Genomic DNA, 13,397 nt, shown 5'->3' on the forward strand with positions numbered 1-13,397 from the left:
ATATTAAGAATTTTCAATTAAATGGATTTCATTATTCTCATTCGTGACAATGTCAAACAAAGCCTCTCGCAATTAGATAAAGGATGTAGTGTATATTTACTCAGGGCAAAATAACTGAACTGAAAAAATGAGAAACTTTACATAATATTAAGTAATTACATATTTCATTTCTTCTGGGAATTTGTTGTTACTCTTTCTAAAATTTACAAATCTTACGCCTCTCGGTGGACTCAGCAGATAGCTCAATGCGGCTTTGCTATAAGAAAAATACACAAACATACACAAATCTTACAAACTTGTAGCTATAACAAGTTATTCATACTATTTTTCTAATGTTTTTTGTTTTTGTTTTTGTGTTTGGCAATAATATTTATTTGGCTTTTAGCCAGAGTTTGAATATAGAGATTCAAAGTCAGACCAAGTACAAAAGTTAAAAATCCTAGAATACATGTTGATAACTACGCCTGTAATAAACTGTTGTTTCCCTTCTTTTGGAGCTTCTAGTCATGGTTAACATCATTCAGACTCAGAGGTCTTCTAGCCTCGTGTCCCTGGCGCACCAAACATGCTCGCCCTTTCAGCCATGGGAGCGTTATAGTGTTATGACGGTCAGTCCCACTATTTGTTGGTAAAAGAGTAGCCCAAGAGTTCGTGGATGGTGATGACTAGTTATTTTACCTCTAGTCTTACACTGCTAAATTAGGGATGGCTAGCGCAGATAGTCCTCGTGTAGCTTTGCGCAAAATTAAAACAAACAATTCTATCCTCGTGACTACCTTAAAAGCGTCAAATTTTATACAAGTTCCTATTTCATCACATGCAAGAGAAACAAACAATGAACAGAATTCTTGAAGAGACTGTTTCTGCTGTTCTACAATACTGAGAGAAAACTGGTTAAGTTATCTGAACAGTGTTTTGTCCTCAAAAAAATTAAGAAAGCCTCCTGGGAAAGTATCAAAATTAAAGTAAAGTTTTAAATGCAAATCTTGTAGGCCTCTTTGATGTAACTCAAGCAGATGCTTTAATCATGGTGACTAATGAAGAGGATAGGGAATTTCTGATCAAGCAGAGAGAAGACCATTCATGAACCAGTCTTGGAGGTATAAATCTAACTTTGGTCAAAACAGAACTGAAAGAGGCAATGTGAAGATGAACAGAAAAGAAAGGATGAGATGCTAATGAAGCACGAAAGAATTATCATCTTATCACACCTTACACAGTGATAAATGATGCGTAATCCTCCTACACATTGTTTATGGACTCTGATATCACAGATATACAGATATCAACATTTAGACCTCCTCTATCTAAACGTGAGAATAAATTAATTGTAGATGAGGTAGCCCAGTCACTCTACTGCATCAGTATAAGTGATCATAATGCAGTGATTAGTAAGTCTCTTTAACCTGGAAACGTTATCAATTTCTTGAAGAATATTCATCGGTTTTGTATCAAAACTCGTCCGAATTTTGCAATCACTGAGAAACTAACCTTTCTCTGAACAATCTGCTTCTTATTTACTGGGATGGGAAGATACTTCTCAACATAATAAGGTTGTAAGAAAAACTGCTGCATCACAGTTGTTGTTTTTGAAGAAGATAAAACTACTTGATGTTTTCTCATCCCTCGAGGAACAGGACAACGCAAGCTGCTATCTTTTAGGTAAGCAACTGGCTTGCAAAATTCATTGCCGTGTCTCGTATTTGACACAACAGCATCAAACACTGGGTTCATGTTTGGAGCTTTTATCTTAATCAAGGAGGCTATCAATCGCTCTCTGGCGTTGTTGTTGTTGTTTTTGAATTAAGCACAAAGCTACACAATGGGCTATCTGTGCTATGCCCACCACGGGTATCAAAACCCGGTTTTTAGCGTTGTAAGTTCGCAGATATCCTGCTGAGCCACTGGGGGGCTCTCTGGCGTGAATCACATGTTGTCATCATGTCTATAAAGTAACCTTGGCAAACGTATTTTCCAGAAATTTTGGACCTTCTAATAGACTAGATATCCTACTGTTTAAGCAATTCATGACACTATGGTCATCACTTCATAAGAAAACTTCAGTGCAGCAGAATGAAATCTTCTGAAGGAAACTTGAATGACGATCATTGTTAAAATATGATACAGTTCCTCTCCAATGCTCTTCATAATAGTAGCTTCCCGAAAGATTTGATTACACACTAACTTCCTTCACCTTTCATTAATTTTCAGTGGGGAAAGAAGTTTATCTGGTAAGTATGGCATCAGAGCTTTACGATCCCTTCATAAGGATGGATGGATTGAAAAAAAAGACATCTTTGTCCTTAACATTTTTCTATTCAGCGAGTAAATTAAACTTACTTCTCATTAAAAAAAAGGTCGAAAGATATCTGTCTCTTTGTTGTCCTCATTTATAGCAGATAATAATAAAAAGCATTCATGGCAGTGAGAGCTCCCAGAAATAACCAAGCACTTCTAACAATACTGAAGACTTATCTTAACAGAGTTTTGGCTGAAGTTACATTCAAGGTATTTAAGAGACATTTGTGGTACTTCTCTCAGGAGCAATTTGGACTGTCGGTCTTGACAATTGATTAGATGCCGATTAAAAGGCAAAAATGATTACATAATTTACTCGGCCTGCCAAAGTGATGGTTATTCAAGCACCTCAATGCAGAGTTCTTTAATACAGCAAACCCACTGGGATCCTACGTAACAGAGGAGACAACTTAACTCTTTGATGTACGGGCCAAAAACAAGAAGAGGAATGCTGAATAGTTTAAATTGAAACATTCAAGTGATTGGGCAACTAGCGACAGCTACGAGTTTCTGAAAGCAAAAGCGATGGGAATGAAGGTCGTCAATGACATCGTGGAGAGAACAATTACTCTCATTTAATAGTACAATGCTACGCTTACTAAAGATGAGTAACAGAAGCAATTCCTTTTCCACCTTGTGAAAGCCCATCGAAAGTCATTCACAACCTCCAAATCTATTTTTACAGAACTAACAGGCAATCACGTGTGTTATTGTCAACTGATGTTATTTTTTTCATTTTAGACAATATTGTTTAATTATTAACGACCTCTAAATATAGCTTAAATAATCTCTATTTTTGTAGTCACTATCCTTTCCTAATTTCATATTAGGACAGCCTTGAAGACAAACAGAAATAAAACTTTTATTTTTTGGACCACCCCACTATTCAGTTGCCGTTACTTTCAGTTTGTATTTGTGTTACCATAGTTTCGCTAAGCCTCGAAGGAAAAGTTGACATTCTCTTCTCGCTGGTCTGATATCCCTATTGGAATATTGTATCTGTCTAGTTGTTACTACTTCCTGACTAACTTATTATTACCATGGGTTTGTGGAATCTTGATCAGAAAGTTAACATTATCTATTAGCTGGCTTGATGTTCACAGGTATGTCATATCTTTCTACTTGACACAACTTTCAGGTTGTCGTTCAGTTATCATAGGTTTGTTGCGCGTGGACCAGTAAGTTCACATGCTCTGCTAGTTATTCTGATATTAATTTGGCAATATTTTGCATCCCTTTGCTGTAATTGTCTGTCACTTTAGTTTTATTGTAAGACTGTTAATTTTAAAAGAGAAAGTTGAAATTCTTTTATCACTGGCACAATATTCACATAGGGATATAAAGCATTTATCAAACTGTTGTGATATTTTATGATGCGAGTGTGAAACTGAACTGGGTGGTTTTATATCAGGTGCAGTTGTGTGGTTTGTGTTCACGTTATATATAATTAGTCGTCTTGTATTTTTTTTTTTGAGGACATAAAGAGCTTGGTTTAGGTTTCGTAAAAGTATTTGCAGAGTTTAGTTGAAGTTAAGCTGCCCAAGATACCAAACATTAAATACTGGGGAAGCTTGTGCAAATAAACTTTGTCTCATACTAGTAATGTCAAAACTGTTAAGCCTAACAAATTTATCCTTCACCTGGTTGTTGGTACTGTAACATTCTTGTGTGTTTCTTTATGAATCACATTTGTTTTCTTATTCTTATTTTGACAGTCAGTAAACCTACAGTAACTCAAAGTCAGCCTGAAAGTGGTAGCATCTAGACAAGTACCATTTTATTGTGAATATCATTTCAGCTAGTAAAGAATGTGAACTTTTTAGACTAGGCTGTATAAACCCATAATAACACAGACTGTTTGAAAGTTGCAGCAACTAGACATATGAAGATTTGTTGCAAATACCTTTTAGATTTAAAACACAGGATACAAATCAGTACTTGTCACAAAAAGTCTTCCCTCTTACTAACAGATTAATTATATTCTTCACAAGTACAGTGTTATGAACAAAAGATGTCTATATCCAAGCCATTATTTTATGGCATTGGAATGAAGTGATGGAAAATAAAAACATTTCTAGCTTTAATTTCCCAGTAAAACCTAAATTGCAAGTACAAAATAATTTATATAGTATATCAAAGGTAAATATATTAAATTTTCTTTTTAATTATATTTCCAGCACTTTGTTTGTTTGTAATTAAGCACAAAGCTGTGCACACCACTGGTATTGAAACCTGGATTCTAGGTGGAGGCTCAATACTTGATGCACTAACATAACATCTGTTATAGATTTGTAAAATGCATGACAACAGTTCTAGCAATCATATCCATCTCTTGGGAGGGTACCATCTACCTCACATTTTGTACACTAATTAACCTACACATACAGTGTAATGTAACAGAAGCATTAGTGATGAAAGCAAAATTACTTTTGACATCATAGCTTATCAATCAGCACTCAACTGTTTTGTTTATGTTGGTCCTGTCATCTAAGGATCAGTCAACCCACTGTATCAAATAAAGATGAAAATAATTGTGATTAAACCTAGGTAAATGATGCTCATAGTACCAAGTTATAAGCAGTTCATGTCAGTTTCTCTTGCTGTGTTACAGTACAACTCCTTTTCTGCACATCAGACCTGCCAAATCTACATAAACAATCTTAAATCACAACACAAAACAAGGCCATATAGGATAACATTAGGAAACTTCTACATCAAACATTCACCAACATTTGCCACAAAAAACTTATTTTGAGTTACTTGTAAACAGAAATTGCAAAGCCCTTCAACTTATAATTATAGTCAGTAAATGTTGTATTATCTAATATATTTAGCAAATATTTTATGGTCTTCTCTTAGAAATGTCATTGTAAGTTACTAGACAGATTGAGCAATTATTATAAGACATCAATTCAATGTTCACATTTCATTACTGAATATTATTTAATAGCTCAGAAACTAAAAACCATGAAAAGTTCTTTCAGTAACTAATCTGTGAATTAACTGATCATTTTAATTACTTCTCAGTTGAGCAATTATTACACAATATTTTACTATCAATCATCACTAAATAACTTTGAAAAAATTTAGTCACACCATTTTAGTTATTAATTTGTTAACTACCTAACTGTAACTACCAGTGGTAAAGCAGTTAATCCCAGTCATAATAATGACATCAACATACCATAGCTCTAATATCAGAGTCATCAAACCAATTTGTTACTGCCGTTCCCTCATCTGACCCTTCATGTCAAATATGTTTTGCCAGTATTTTCCTCCTCAACAAGTGAATCAAGATTGTACAACACAGTTCTTATTCATATTATCATGAAAGTCAGTGTAGCCATCCTTCTAGAGCAACTAGTTGTTGACAGACTTGTCAATGACATAGGGTTTCAGAATGCTACACATTCACTGCAGTTCACGGTTGTTGAGCTGTTAATATATGAGTTGTTGGACAGTTAAGCCAAAAACAAGTCACTTATGCACTGCAGACATGTACCATAGCTCTAATAAAAATTTATTCTACTAATTTTTTGTTGTAAGATCTCTTTTAAACATAGAGCCAGCTTATATAACTGATGATGTGCAAATCAATTACTGCAAAATATAGCCACTACATTGTTTTATAGACACCGCAGCATACTTGCAGTAGTTGATGAGCCATATACAAAAGTTACTGTGAGTGCTATACTATTGATCTGAACAATAGATTTGAAGAACAATTTGTTGATTGATGTCTAAGTTGCATATTACACAAAGTAGTTCCCCATCGCAGTCAATTTGTTCAGGATTCATAACTTTAATAAACATCTAATTGACAAATAACATTTCCAAATCATTAGACTGATGGTGGTATGGTGAATTACACATTTTGTCCATACTTATCACTTGACAAAACTTTACAAAATGGCTAATTATATTAACTTCTTTCCTTTAGATGTCTCAAAGAGTGCTTTCTTGTGTTCATCAATAAATCATTGGTGTACTGCTCTAAAGTATTGAATAAGGGATAAGTTTTATAAAATAATTTATAAAGACCAGTTACTCTTTCTCAATTTCTGGCAAATGATCAGGTATATCTGGGATTATTCTCTGTGAAGAACAATTTAATTATATGCTAGAATTTTCTTTGAACTGTTTCTTCCTGTGAGTTGTAATTATGGTTCAGTGTCTACAGTGTGCCTCAATATGTTTATGAGAATGCAGCATGAATAACAACTTTTACATAATGGTAATTATTAATGATATGTGATGCTGTCTTTCAGTTTTTACATTATACAAGTTCCAAATTATTTTCTGATTTAGACCTCTCCTAATTATTAGCTGCCTCATAATTTCATTGCAACGCTCCCATGTTAAAGACAGTGCAACACACCATCATGCACTAACAGCTAAAGATAAAAGTGCCAGATGTTACTTACATAAATAGTGCATTGGTCTGTTTGTTATGGTGATACTTTACATTCCTGCATGACAGTGTACCCTAGTAATATCCTCCTTATTAGTCATTTTTGGTGTCCAATTCTGAGTAGATTTATTACAACCTGTATGGTTTATTGTGACTGTTGCAAGATCTAAAGTTTCAAAATAAGGGTATGACTCACTGATTGGCAGACAATCCTTTGGTATATTCACACTATTATTCTAAAAAGTGTTGTACATTGTACTGTCACCATATTCATATTCAGCAATATCATACATTTTGGACTTTAGAATTTCATCAATAATTTCACTAAGCATAGCCTACTCAAATAGTGAACATTGTGCAGTACTAATGGTAATACTAACAGCAATATTTTGATAAATTCTACAACTGTAGTACTGTTTCTTCTTTGCTTTAGAGTGCTGGTATTCAGGGGCTGTTAGCATTTGTCTTGCACACGTGATGATATGCTCTATACTACACACCTTGAAATACCACTCCAATTCCACTATCAATGCCAATATCAAGAATGAATGGAATATCTTGAAGAGAATAAGTAAATAATGACAATACCCTAATCAAATCATATTTTTAGAAGCTGGAATGAACTACCCACATTCAGCTGTTTTGTCAGTTTATTTCATGTAAACAATAGTGTGGTATTTTTGAGAAATTGGAGACCAAAAAGTGAAAGTGGCAGTAACATATAAAATCAAGAAAGCCATAAACTTCTTATTTTGTTTTAATGTAAGTCAGTCTTTAACAATTTCAAAAATAATACAGGAATTAATCTAACAATGTGAATGAGTAAATTCACCAAATTAGTACACACTTTCCTAATATCAGTTTCATGCTTATTTGTTATATATGTTAGAATATCATTCATAAATTCTCAATGATTGGCTGAAATATGACTGAAAAATGTATCCCACATAGTCCTCTAAGTATGAATTTCATAAGGCACTTAAAAAGGATAAGTGCATTATTACATGGGTTGAATGACAAGGATACAAAATTTCTGAAGCCTTTTGGGAATACCCAGACAAATCTCATCCAATTTGACTTGCAAGTAGCTGGAAGCCATATAAAGCGTAATGAACCAACAGGCCTTTTAAGCATATCCAGTTTATTTAGATGTACATGGTCAAGGAAAGGCATCAAAGTCTGTCATCAAGTTTTCATGAGAAATGTTCTTGTAGAATCTCATAATTCTTTCCTTCTACATAATAATAAATAGAAATGATCAAGTACTATCTAAGGCTATATTATCATTTCCTTTAATGCCTGCTCTAATATAATTCTTGTAATATTATTGATGCTCCAAAAAGAAACTTAACAACAGTTTTTCTGTTAGATGGCCATCTTCTATCTTTAGTTGATGACGTGTTAATGTTGTCCTACCAAAACAGCACCTGATCATACTAATTCTTCAATAAACTCCTTAAACAATTTAATAAATTCTTGTATTTAATCCAGGTTGGTAGCATGTCCACACTCATGTCAATCACATGGAAGTTCTGAATACTTCACTTTCCATTACTGTTGTAATGGCTGTTTTAGCTTAAAGCTAAATACTCATAGCTACAGACCAGCACAGGCATGATGCCACTATTCAAACACATATATGTTGGATGAAGTACAGCCTGAATTCTGGACAAGTAAAATCTTTTAATACATTACTTCTATATCCATAGCAGATTGCAACAGTGTATCTGCATCTGTAGCACATCATGGAACACCAATTGTACTACAACTTGCTTCTCAACAAGTACATATATAGCCCATTGTTCTTTGTTCAGTCTAGTAAGCATTGATTGGATGATCTTTTTAAAACATGTAAATAAGTTGTTGCAAAAGCAAAAAATGAGTGTCAACTTCCACAGCAAATCCATTCATTAGATACCAGTGACTGAACCAAGATACACAACAATTAACTTATTAAGCAGATGATAGTACCAAGATAAAACTGGTTACATGTTTCTTCATTTACATGTATGATATTATTATTTGTCAGGCAGAAATTGATGTTGATTAGCTGTAGTGGTGGTTTCACTCAGAGTGTGTGATAACCTCAAGACTGGTTAAGGTTTTGGCTGCTCCAGTATCCAATTGACTCTCAATCTCATGCCCATGTATTACTATACATAACTTGTGGCAAGAATTTCATGCAATTATGCTACTGAATACAAGCAAACTCTTGTGCTTGTCTACATCAGTGGTGAGACCAAACTGAAGCTGCACAGGTTTAAATGATGTGGAGCTAGCTGCTGCAACATTTTTGCTGTTGACTCTCCTCTACTTGCTGTTTTATCAGCAACAGAAGTTTGGTCCCAAAGCCCTCTCTATAAATCACCTTGAGCTATGTTGCACTAGCTGTACCTAATTTAGCAGTGTAAGACCAATGGAAGGCATCTAGTCATCACCACCCACTGCCAACTCTTGGGCTACTCTTTTGCCAACGAATAGTGAGATGACTGTAACATTATAACGCCCCCACGACTGAAAGGACAAGCCTGTTTGGTGTGACGGAATGTTGTTAGAGAATTAGCTTTATTTAGAGAATGAATGCTCCTGAGATCTCTGTAGACGTTCTCACGTTATGTGGAAAACATGCTTATAAGAACCTTCACATATAATCTCAGGGTAATAATCGCATTAAAGTCTTTGAACTTCGTCCAGTACTAAATCATCCAAGCACAATTTAAGAATTTGTACCACCTTTCCTTAAGACTAAGTATTCGAGCAGACAGTCAGTGAAATGCTTGAGGAAATTGTACAGATCCTCCTTTACTGTCATTTTAAACACTAGTGAGTTAATCTGTGAAATGGTATTTTGGTGTGGACAAGATAGCCCTCAGGTAGCTTTGTGCGAAATTCAAAACAAACAAACAGATCATCTGAGTAAAGTAGTAGTGAAATCCATTTAACATGAGCACCAATCGGCAATAATCGCATTCAAGTCTTTGAACTTCGTCCAGTGCTAAATCATCCAAGCACAATTTAAGAATTTGTACCACCTTTCCTTAAGACTAAGTATTCGAGCGGACAGTCAGTGAAATGCTTGAGGAAATTGTACAGATCCTCCTTTACTGTCATTTTAAACACTAGTGAGTTAATCTGTGAAATGGTATTTTGGTGTGGACAAGAACATTCTGCTAGTGTGTTTACTGCTGTATTGCTGAGACACTGTCAATGCTTGTGAGAGGCCTCCATTTTTTATTCCTAAATTCCAGAGACACATACATCTTGGTGAATGTAATGTTCTTAAATGTGATCAGCGATACACATTACTGTTGCATTTCACATCCATCTCAATTAATGGACATAACCTCAGGATATTATCATAAGGTATTGGTTATTTTTGAGGCTTCTGGCTGCTTTGTGAGTACACAAAATCCAAGTGCTATGTACAGATACCAATCACTGTCATTCTTTGAAAAAAGCTCTTATAATACCATTATTGATTATAAGCGTAACCTTGTCTCGATCTTTGATCCACAGCTCTACTCACTATTAATATATCATAGTTGAGATACTGTTCTTCATCATAACTTTAACCATGAATGTTTTCATCAGTTTAGTGATAGTTCTTACAGAAATTTTTCTTGGGTAGTTTTGACAGCAGATGCATGGACAGGTGAATGTTAGAATACCTCACTCATCCTTCAAAAGATGATGCACTAAATAGATATAATCGCTTTCGAGAAAGTGGTTAAAGGACATGTAATTAACAGCGACAACAATCTAAAAATGTTAAAAGGTGATAAGACGGGATTATAGCTTGGCATTACATTGTAAGAGTGCAGATTTACCACTGAGCCGCTAGGTCGATATCAAAAAAGAGAAGTTCAAAGTGGACCTCGTTTTAAACAAAGATGCAGGAATGAAGCTGTTTCCTTCCGTCAACAGATTTGAGCATGTGTGTTCCTACGAAAAAATAGCTACTTGATTTGTTGTGGTGACTTTGCATAACACTTTGGTGTTTTATGACAGGTACATTTTTTTTAAATATCTGTGAAGTGATTTGAGCTAAACAGCTTTGACCTGCCTTCTTTGTACGAGTATTTTTGTTTCGCATGATGTCGCAATTTAGTGAATGAGAAGTAATTGTTTATCTGTGATACTGTGACACCTCGTGGGTAGGTAACGTTAACATAAATTAACACAAGAATATAAACAAAAACATAGGAGTTGTGTACTATAATGGTACATAAACATAATCATAATTTTCATATAAAATTAATGAGGCATTGGAACTCAACTGTATTATACGTGTGCATGTGTGCTTCACTGTGGCTCAACAGTAAATGTGAGAGCGTGTAACACTTAAAATCGGGTTTTGTCACCTTCAGTAGGCAGAGCACATGTAATTAATAGAGTAGATTTTAATTTAACAACAAACACACAAATATTACATCCTATATGTAACTCATTAAAAGCACAAATACATAAAACGTCTGTTTTTCATCGCAACTGTTCTTCCTGTCCTTGTAGTAGGAATTGCTACGTGTTGTGGAAATTACAATACATATAACTAACCATGTTGTTCAAGTAGTAGGAATTGCTACGTGTTGTGGAAATTACAATACATATAACTAACCATGTTGTTCAAGTAGTAGGAATTGCTACGTGTTGTGGAAATTACAATACATATAACTAACCATGTTGTTCAAGTAGTAGGATTTGGTTACTTAGGTAGAAACAAAATGGAGATACATAAATGCCCGAGATAATATACACTGCTGTCTGCAGTGGAGATCGCCAACAAGATACCTTTTTTTTATCCAAGTAATAATAACGGTATAAGTGAAAATCACTGTGGGTAAACTTACATTATTTAAATAATACAAATTTATAACTAGTTGAAAACCAGCATAAATTTATTAATATATACATTGCACATTCTATTTTGATTTGATAATCATTGTGTTTGTCACTCATTATTTCCTTCTACTGTTTAGTTATCTGTGAATTTTTAGTTGCATTAAAACGCTAACTCATTTTCTACAAAAACATTTGTATTTTGAGTAAATATATGTATGATGAAATTGACATCAGTTTCGTTAGAAGTAGCGTACAGATACTATTAGTGCAGTAGAAGAGTATGTAAATTTATGATCACGCGAAGTGTACTCTCATGATTTACTCTGTGAATAAATACCGTGCCAGAAGTTTCACTAAAAAAAAAAAAGTCACGAGATAGTTAGAGATGAAAATAGTTATTGCTGCTTGTCACTTGATATTGAAATTGAATAGTACAATATTGTGTTTGTTGTATTTATTTACATATTTTTAGGAATTAGTTTTTTGTTATTTTTCATGATACTATTATTACTGATTTGTTAATATTGATGATAAATTGTTTATTCATGTTAGGATGAAGTCCTGACCAGGTATTTGTTCACCAACTCTGTTTTGGTAAGTGATGAATTTATTTGTAAGTGTATCATGAATAAATTGTTTTTGTTGTCGAATCCAGGTTGTAGTAATGTGTTGGTTTTAGACAGGTAAATGCTGTGTAGAAATGATAACGTAAAACAACATTTTTACATGTGTGGATTCTCGTTTCTGAGGTAACTTGCTGTCCACAAAGTTTCTAAAGTTCTTGAAAATTATTTACTTCAATTGAAAAGGAAATGTTTGGATATACATATTACGTCCAGAATTTAATGTTAATCAATGTATTTCATATGCACTGTTGGAATTTTCTTTGTGTAAGATGATGGTTACTAGAAAACGAAACGCTTAATTAAAGAAAAAAGATTAAAACTATGTTGAATAGAAAGGGTTTTAATCTTTTTATTTAATTAAAGCTCAGTTTATAGTTGTTTTTAAACTGATATTTTCGTTTGAGTACACTTTTACATTTAAAAACGGTTTTCTGAAAACGGGACGCCCTTACATGATCTGTAAATTTACATGTTCATGGTTGGCTCTGAAATTCTTTGAGTTCCGGGAATAAAGAGTAGGCTCAGAATATTCGATGAAATCAGTCGGCTTTTCTTTGAAAAAAAAATCAGCACAAACATGTTCTTTTTGCCCAGTGCTTTAAACCCAGGTGTCAGAATAATCAGCTCTTGATTAACTGGTAAATGAAAACAAAGTTTAAATTGAACATAATAGTTTCACAACATGCATTTTATTCAATTTGGGTCAATAGAATCTAATATAAGTGACTGAAATAATTTGTCTTTGACTTACATTCTAAACGAAAGATTGCATGGTGTATTGAAAGCGCGCATTTATTTGACAAAAAATATAATAATAAAACTGATATGAGCAAAATAAAAATGTGAGGATGTGGCAAATTATGAAAGCGCAAAAATAACTTCAGGACTTATGACATATTGTTAACGAAGAGTACAGCATACTAACTTATTTCTAGCTTTTCTAAAAGTGTTTGTATCATTTAGCCTTTTAAAAATAAAGTTAGAATTTTTTCATCCCATGGTTTATTATAGGAATTTCAATTCTTAGTTAAAAATTACAGAGGTGTAACAGATTTACTGTTGCACATTTATTTTAGTGCCTACGTTTGTTTCAGTGTAGTTTTCATTTTTTGCAGATGACATATATTGTTGACTGTATATTGCGTAAGTCTCGTCTGTTTTCGAAATTTGTAGAAGATTCTTGAGAGTAAGACTCAACGGTATACATTTACGAAAACGCTGGC

At 33.8% G+C, this 13,397-nt stretch overlaps 1 long non-coding RNA gene across 1 annotated transcript in view; it reads left to right on the forward strand.

The window, feature by feature from the left end:
- The first annotated feature begins 3,222 nt into the window (after positions 1–3,222).
- Positions 3,223–13,397, forward strand: part of LOC143230430 (uncharacterized) — a 57,907-nt gene continuing 47,732 nt past the window's right edge. The window contains exons 1-2 of the long non-coding RNA XR_013016437.1: positions 3,223–3,401; positions 12,101–12,142. This is a non-coding gene — a long non-coding RNA (uncharacterized LOC143230430). The remainder of the gene's footprint in view (positions 3,402–12,100; positions 12,143–13,397) is intronic.

Source organism: Tachypleus tridentatus, chromosome 10 (genome assembly GCF_004210375.1).
Source record: "Tachypleus tridentatus isolate NWPU-2018 chromosome 10, ASM421037v1, whole genome shotgun sequence".
In the NCBI taxonomy this organism is placed as follows: Eukaryota; Metazoa; Arthropoda; class Merostomata; order Xiphosura; family Limulidae; genus Tachypleus; species Tachypleus tridentatus.